The sequence below is a fragment of the Magnolia sinica genome, chromosome 3 (genome assembly GCF_029962835.1).
Source record: "Magnolia sinica isolate HGM2019 chromosome 3, MsV1, whole genome shotgun sequence".
NCBI lineage: Eukaryota > Viridiplantae > Streptophyta > Magnoliopsida > Magnoliales > Magnoliaceae > Magnolia > Magnolia sinica.
The window spans coordinates 66,229,976-66,237,155 of NC_080575.1; the positions used below are offsets into that span (position 1 = coordinate 66,229,976).

General features: G+C 41.6%; 1 non-coding gene across 1 annotated transcript; it reads right to left on the minus strand.

The window, feature by feature from the left end:
* Positions 1-6,782: 6,782 nt before the first annotated feature.
* LOC131241879 (small nucleolar RNA R71) lies at positions 6,783-6,889 on the minus strand. The gene has a single exon (XR_009169445.1). It is a non-coding gene; the product is annotated as a small nucleolar RNA R71 (small nucleolar RNA).
* Positions 6,890-7,180: the final 291 nt, after the last annotated feature.

Here is a 7,180-nt window from a genome sequence, read left to right on the forward strand (position 1 = left end):
TCCATAACATTTATTTTCCATCCAACCTGTTGATAAGATTTACTAGAATACGAAGGGAAACTACCAAGACTATCTTGATACAATGCTTTTGTGGCCTATAAAATGTTTTTATTGGTCATTTATCATTTTTTCTTATTGTGGTATGGTCCACTAGAGATTAGTTTTCAAATAATATCCTTAAATGAGCTGAGAAAACCGGATGGAAAATGTGGATATCAAATAAATTCATCAAAGTGAGCACAACATGGTAAAGATAATACCCACTAAGCTGTTACTTGGGTAATAGCTAATCCACTGCCGTGTGGTCCGCTTGAGCTGTGGATCTGCCTCCATTTTAAAGCCATTCCCTAAAATGATCTCAAAATATTAACCGACAGCGTCCCAAAAACCTCCATGACAGCAACACTACCAAAGTTGTGCACACGATGCAATCAATCTGCTTTGAGTTGCAGCTGGCAGAAAAGCTGTGGGCCAACCACAGGGCCAATGTGGGGAATGGATTAGGGGCGCGGATTAGTTGTTCCTAGGTAAGAGCTTAATTAGTGGGTGTTGCACTGTTCATTTGTTTCTCACGCTCATTTGATGACAATCTTGGATACTAAGCATACCCAAATCTTAGGGAAGGCGACACTGTAAGAAACAATAATAATTGAATGCTCTTATTAAAAGCTTCCCAAGGCCCATTGTAAGCAGATCCATAGATCCATAATATTTATTTGCCATCCAACTAATTGATTAGGTCAAATAGAACTAGTTGAAAGGAAAATACAAAGATTAGATTGATCCATAACCTTTGTAGCTTAGAAAAGTTTTCAATAGTCATTCACCATTTTTTTTTTTCCATTAGTGTGGTCCACTAGAGATTTAGATTTACTTAAGTTTTGAGATAATGTCTTTAAATGAACTGCAAAAATGGATGAGTGGCATGGATATGAAACAAATTGATCAATGTGAGCCCCACATAATACGGGTACCACTGACTAAACGGTTACCTGGTAACCGCAAGCCCGTTCCGGTGTTACTCGAGTAAGTGCATGCTTAACCCTGTTTTTACTGCAGGGTTAAGTCCACTTGAGTGCAATACCTTTGGAATGTATTTGAGCAAACCTATTTCTTCCTAAATTCATTCATACACAAATGCCTTTGCTAAGCTCACTTGAGTGAATAAGTGAACTAATGCACATGCCACCGTGTATTCCAGCGTTGTATAGATGTTAAACATTCAGGCCACCAGTCGGTTTGTGATCATCCGTTATGTTGCTGCTCAAAGATAGAAGTAAAAGTAGCCCTGGCGTGCCATGACATTCGAAAGAAGCTGTGCGCAAGATAACTTTTAATTATGGCCCACCTGACTAGTGCCATCTTATCAATGAGACAAGGATTCTACAGTGGTGCCCTTTTGAGGGTTGATGTTGCACCTGTCGGCCATGTGTAGCATGTGGTAGCGTAACGATTGGCTGACTCGGCTTTTTTAATTGGGTGGCCCACATGGCAGAGAATTCAAAAAGACGGTCACAATGTTAAATTTCTTAGGTGTCCCGCATGGCATAGAGTCCAATAATGAACGGTTATGATTATTGGACCACCCTGCGTGTGGTTTTTGCCAATTGTGAGTTGTGACAAGTAAAATCTCCTATATTCATTCACACCGAGTATTGATAATAGTGAGATTTTCAAAATATTATTGATTTTAAATTTCCGTAGTTTTTTAATATATAAATTGTTTATACCATTTTGGACGATGCGAGGTGGGGGTTTTTTTTTTTTTTTTTTCTGGGTTAGTTTGTTAGTACACACCCATGTCAGCACACACACTCCATGTTAGCCACCCCGGCTGCGAGGTTGAACGATAGGAACATACATAGTGTTTTCACTTGGTGTTTGGAATATGCATAATTTATACTCATACCTGAAGAGATTTGCTTTTGATTTTCTTCGAAGTTACATATTTTGTCATTTAATTATACAAGGTTATATAATACTTTTATCAGACTCTTTAAGGGAATTTATCGTCATATGCCATGTGGCCACGATTAGTATGCTCATTAAATAAGGAAATGTGCCTAGCACATCTATAAAACACCAGTCAAGCGAGTGTATCCTATCTCATTACTACATATGATCTCATCACCGAGGTCGTCTCTCACAATCCTTCAAAAATAGGAGATCTTCTCATAGATGTTCAAAGAATCAAAAATGATCTAGAAGATTTTGAAGATCAAAAAGTCGGATCAACATCCAAGCCAACCCAGATGCGGTCCAAGACCTGGATCATAAAGGACAGCTGGACCTATGTCAAGTCCCATTCCATACGATGATCAAAATTAAGAGAATGGGAGATCTGCTCTGTGCAAATAGAAAATCAGTATCATGGGTTAAATATAGGGGGTGTTTTAATATGGACCATCCAACACCTCAAAGTGGACAAGGTGGGCCACCAAGAAGCATCACGTGGCCCTATTTGATAGAGATTAGTCCTTGGGTTCTCCATACCTTGACCTGATTGTCTTCATCGAAGGAACTATGGCAGTCCCACACCTAGCCTTTAGTAGGTCATAAACATATCCACAAAGGATTAATTATGGAAGAAGATATAAGTAGTTAGTGAGTCTGGAACCCTTTATTTTCAAAGGAAGTCCTGGTTTACTAAGGAAGAGATTATGTAGGGCCCGTATCCTACACCGTACCATTCCATAGGCTTCCGCGGTCCTCCCTGTCGAATTTCGGTGACCCGCGATTTATTACCGGCATTTGCGCGCGGTCCTGAGTCATGTCCCGTATATCTGAGTAGACTCGACTCGAAACTTATACTCTTACGACCGCGCCGTCGTCGCGATTCTGATGCCGCGTCTCGCGCGGCGAGGCATACCCGGGCCAGAAGATGTGGGCCCGCATTCAGTTCGAGGAAAATGTCGCGCGTTGCAAATTTCAAGAGAATTCATCACATCAAATGTCAAGTACACTCCCATCACTGACCATCACTCTCACTCACACCCATCCCCAAGTACAACCACCCTTCCCAAAAGTCAACATTTTCTTACAACAAAGTACCTACTTACATCACTCACCATCACTTCTCTCCCATCATCTCTCTCTCTCATTTCTCCCAAGCTCCATGGGAGCAACTCATGTCCATGGCTTCCATGGGAGAGAGTAGTGTGGCCCACCTTTCTACCATCCGATCCCACCATCCTAAGCCCATCTCAACCATTGAAATTGTCAATTTGGGACTCTATCATGCATTGGCGGTAGAAGGAAGGAGAGATCTCGAGGTGGGTGATTTTATTACTTGATTTGTGATTTGAGGGCCCACATATGTGGGACTCATCTTGATATATGTTGAGGGTCACATATTGCATATCAGACCCATTTATTGCATGGATTTACAAGCATGACACCGTTTAATAGCCTAATTTAATTATATTTGTGATGCAGGGCGTCTTCATGAGCTTGGACTGGGAAAGGACACTAAAAAAGCAGGGATTCACCGATCTGATGACACTAAAGCATGGGACGGACCTTAGGAGACCAAGATCGATAGATTTGCACGCCAGGGATCCAAGAAAATCGAGGAATTGAAGCTTAAGTGGCCTGAAAAGTGTCCAGAATGCAAGATCATAGGGTTCTCACCATCTGATCAGTTCGAAACTCCATATGTGGCCTGAGGACCATAAAGTAACCGTACACGTCAAATTTCAGCCCTCGGATCACTATGGAAGTGCCCCAACTGATAGATCAGCCCATAAAACCATTGATTTTGGGCCCGCCTGCTATCTAGATATACTTGAAAATTGGTCTCAACGCGTTAACTGAGCTGACAATACGGATGGACGGAGCGGATTTCTCACAAACATCTCTGTGGGACCGCGTGTGCATCACGTGTGCACAGTACATAAGTGCACCAGCCGTGCACTGTATCCTTCAGAGTCGGTCAGCGCACGCTGACCGACGTCTCCCTCTCCAACTCGACTTCGTCCAGCGGAGGAAACGGAGGCTGCGGGTGAGTTTTGTGGCCCACCACCGTGATGCAATGAGCTAATCCGGACCGTCCATGAGTTTCGTATGACCCATGCCACTAAGGCCTAGGTGGCAAAATGCGAAGAAACAGTAATGATAGGGTTCCAACCGTTCAAACACAGAACGAACGGTAGTAAGAAAGATTCTCTGGGCCGCACCAAAACTAATCCAAATGACCCATGCTCGACTGAAATTTTTAAGGGAATCTGGTGGACGGTTTGGATTTCTTAAAACACAAGTGAAGTGGGCCCCACCACGTGTCAGCGCTGCCCTGTTACGGGCGTTCGTGAAAGCCGGACGCCGTCCGACTTTCGCGACGGGTTGTACGCCCTTGGGGGCGGTCGGACGGCTAATCTGAACCGTTCATCATGTAGGTGGGCCAAAAATCCCCCAAGGGACGTTGCTTCTTTGCAAAGAAAGCGAAGGAAGTGGAGTGTCGGTGCGGTTTCTGTAGCTGTGTAAACCGTTTCTGCGACGCAGTTGTAGTGGCTGGTTGCAAAATTCTCTGGAAGGACTCCAGCAGCATCGGTTCTCTACTGCGATCTCTCCACCGCCCTTTGAAGGATAAAAAGAGGGGCTGGGAGCTCGTCTTGGGGGAAAAAAAAAAGTTGGGAAACAGGGAGAGGGACGTGGAGTGCACGGCTGATCTTTGGTTGGAAAAAGGGCTGCATGTCAGGGAGTTCTTCACGTCAGGGAAAGGAAAAGAAAAGAAGGGCTGGCACGTGAGAGAAGTTGTGCGGCTGATTGGAGGAAGGACGGTTTTGGGGCTGGGTGGAGACGCCAAGAGAGACAGAGACAGGGAGTAGAGTTTGGTTTTTTTTCTTTTCTTCATTGTTTTCTTCTTCTTTCTTTTTCTCTATTTTATTATGAGATCTAGCCCATTAATGTGTGGCTAAACCCCTTAGCTAGGGCTAAGGGGTGAAGCTTGTAGCCTGATGGGAGAGATGTTGCTGGTGCCCTTTGATTAAGATTGAAGAGATTATTCTTGATTTAATTTTATGGGAATATTTTTAGTTTTTTTATGGCATGTTGTGACTGAAATTACAATGGGCTTGCAATGGCTTTAAATATTTCTTTCCTCTTTTTTGTTTATGAAGTCGGGAAGCCCTGTTGTTCATCATTGTCCCATGGGCATGGTAGGATGATGGTACCCTTTCTAACTTGCATGCACTGTTGATTGATTGATAATTAGATTAATTCTGTTGTTTGCTTTGTCTCTTGGGCATGGTTTGGTGATGGAATCCATTCTAATTCATACACCTTTCATCTCTTGAAACCTATATCAATGGCAGTTCAGTAAATTTCCATCCTGGCATACGATCTCCCTGATCTCTACAAGTGGATCCCCTGAATCCCTAGTTTCCTTCCTCTGAATTCCTTAAAGTCTTAGACAATTCTTCCACAATTATTTCTTAAATTTTATTTGGTTTAGATCACATCTTAGTCTAGTTCTAGTTCTACTTGGTTTCAGATAACGTACAGGTATCAGTCCCTGTGGATTCGACCTCGGTCTTACCGAGTTTATTACTACATCACAACCCTATACTTGGGGAGTGAACAAGTTTTTGGCGCCGTTGCCGGGGACTGACGGTTACGATTTTCTGAAATTAATTGGTTTTAGGATTAGTTTAAGATTAGGATTTTACTAACCTTAGTTTTATTTATTTATTTATTTATTTTTATTTGAGTTCAAAACTAACTTGTTTCCTATTTTATAGGATCTGGACATAAGTTTCTCAATTGGTAATTCCTTTCTAATCTCTCTACAATTTCATATTTTTAGAATTAGGGTTTAAATTTTAGAAATTTTCTAATTCCAGCACTTTTAGAATCTAATTTATTTTCCTAATTTATTTTTAGAATATTTTTAGGAACTAACCTTCTTATTTTGTAGGCCTTTAAGATAGAAATTTCTAATTTGGTAAGCTCTTTCCCTACTCCCTATCTTTCAGTTCTCTTTTAATAATCTACTCTCTAGTTTAGATCTTTCCTAATTTACTTTAGAAATTTTTCACTTTCTTTTAAGAATTCCTTTTTTTAGAAATTAATTTACTGTTATTTTTCTTCTCTTTTTAGGACTTTAAGATAGAAATTTCTAATTCGGTTTTTAACTTAGGACTCCAATTTGGTAATTTCTTTCCAACTCTCTCTTTCTTTCTAGATTTTCCTTCTTAGGATTAGGTTTTTTCGAGGGCTGCGAGTGTTTCATGCCCAAGTGGGCCCGTGACAACACTCGACGTCTCTTGACTGAAGGAGGATTAGTTGAGGGGTTGACTATCCATCGCAGGATTAGACACCGCTCGAAATCCCCTGAGTTAACTGAGGTTATGGCTGAAGACCAACCTCCTCTACTTCCACCCAGGGTGGAGGATACCCAGGATGAAAATGAAGTGCAACAGGCACCCCCGCCTCGTACTTTACGAGATTTTTTACAACCGGCGGGAGTGAGTACGCCCTCATGCATGATTTTTCCTGAAAATACAGGACAAATGGACATCAAGCCAGGAGTTATCCAACTCCTTCCCAAATTCCATGGACTTGAATCAGAGAGTCCATATTTGCATTTGAAAGAGTTCGATGAAATTATAACTACATTATGTTTTCCTAATGTATCTGAGGATACAATTAGGCTGAAACTCTTTCCTTTTTCCTTAAAAGAGAAAGCTAAGACGTGGTTACATTCACTGCGTCCTAGATCCATTGGCACATGGAACGACATGCAGAGGGAATTCATAAAAAAATTCTTCCCACATCATAAAACGATTACCCTCAGAAAAGCGATCATGAACTTTGCCCAAAAGGAAGATGAAACATTCTTTCAATGTTGGGAAAGGTTCAAAGATTTGGTCAGTTCATGCCCACAACACGGATTTGAAACGTGGCGCATTACAAATTTTTTCTATGATGGACTGACATCTTCCATGCGCCAAATGGTCGAGACAATGTGTAATGGAGAGTTCATTAATAAAGATATCGACGAGGTATGGGACTACATCGATAGTTTGGCTGAAAAAACACAATCTTGGGACTATTACCCAAAGTCGAACACCACGTCTAGGCCGACTCAATTAAAGGAGAAAGGTGGATTATATCTCTTGAAAGAAGAGGATGATCTCAAGTGTAAAGTGACTACGCTCATAAGGAAAGTTGAGGCCATGGAAGG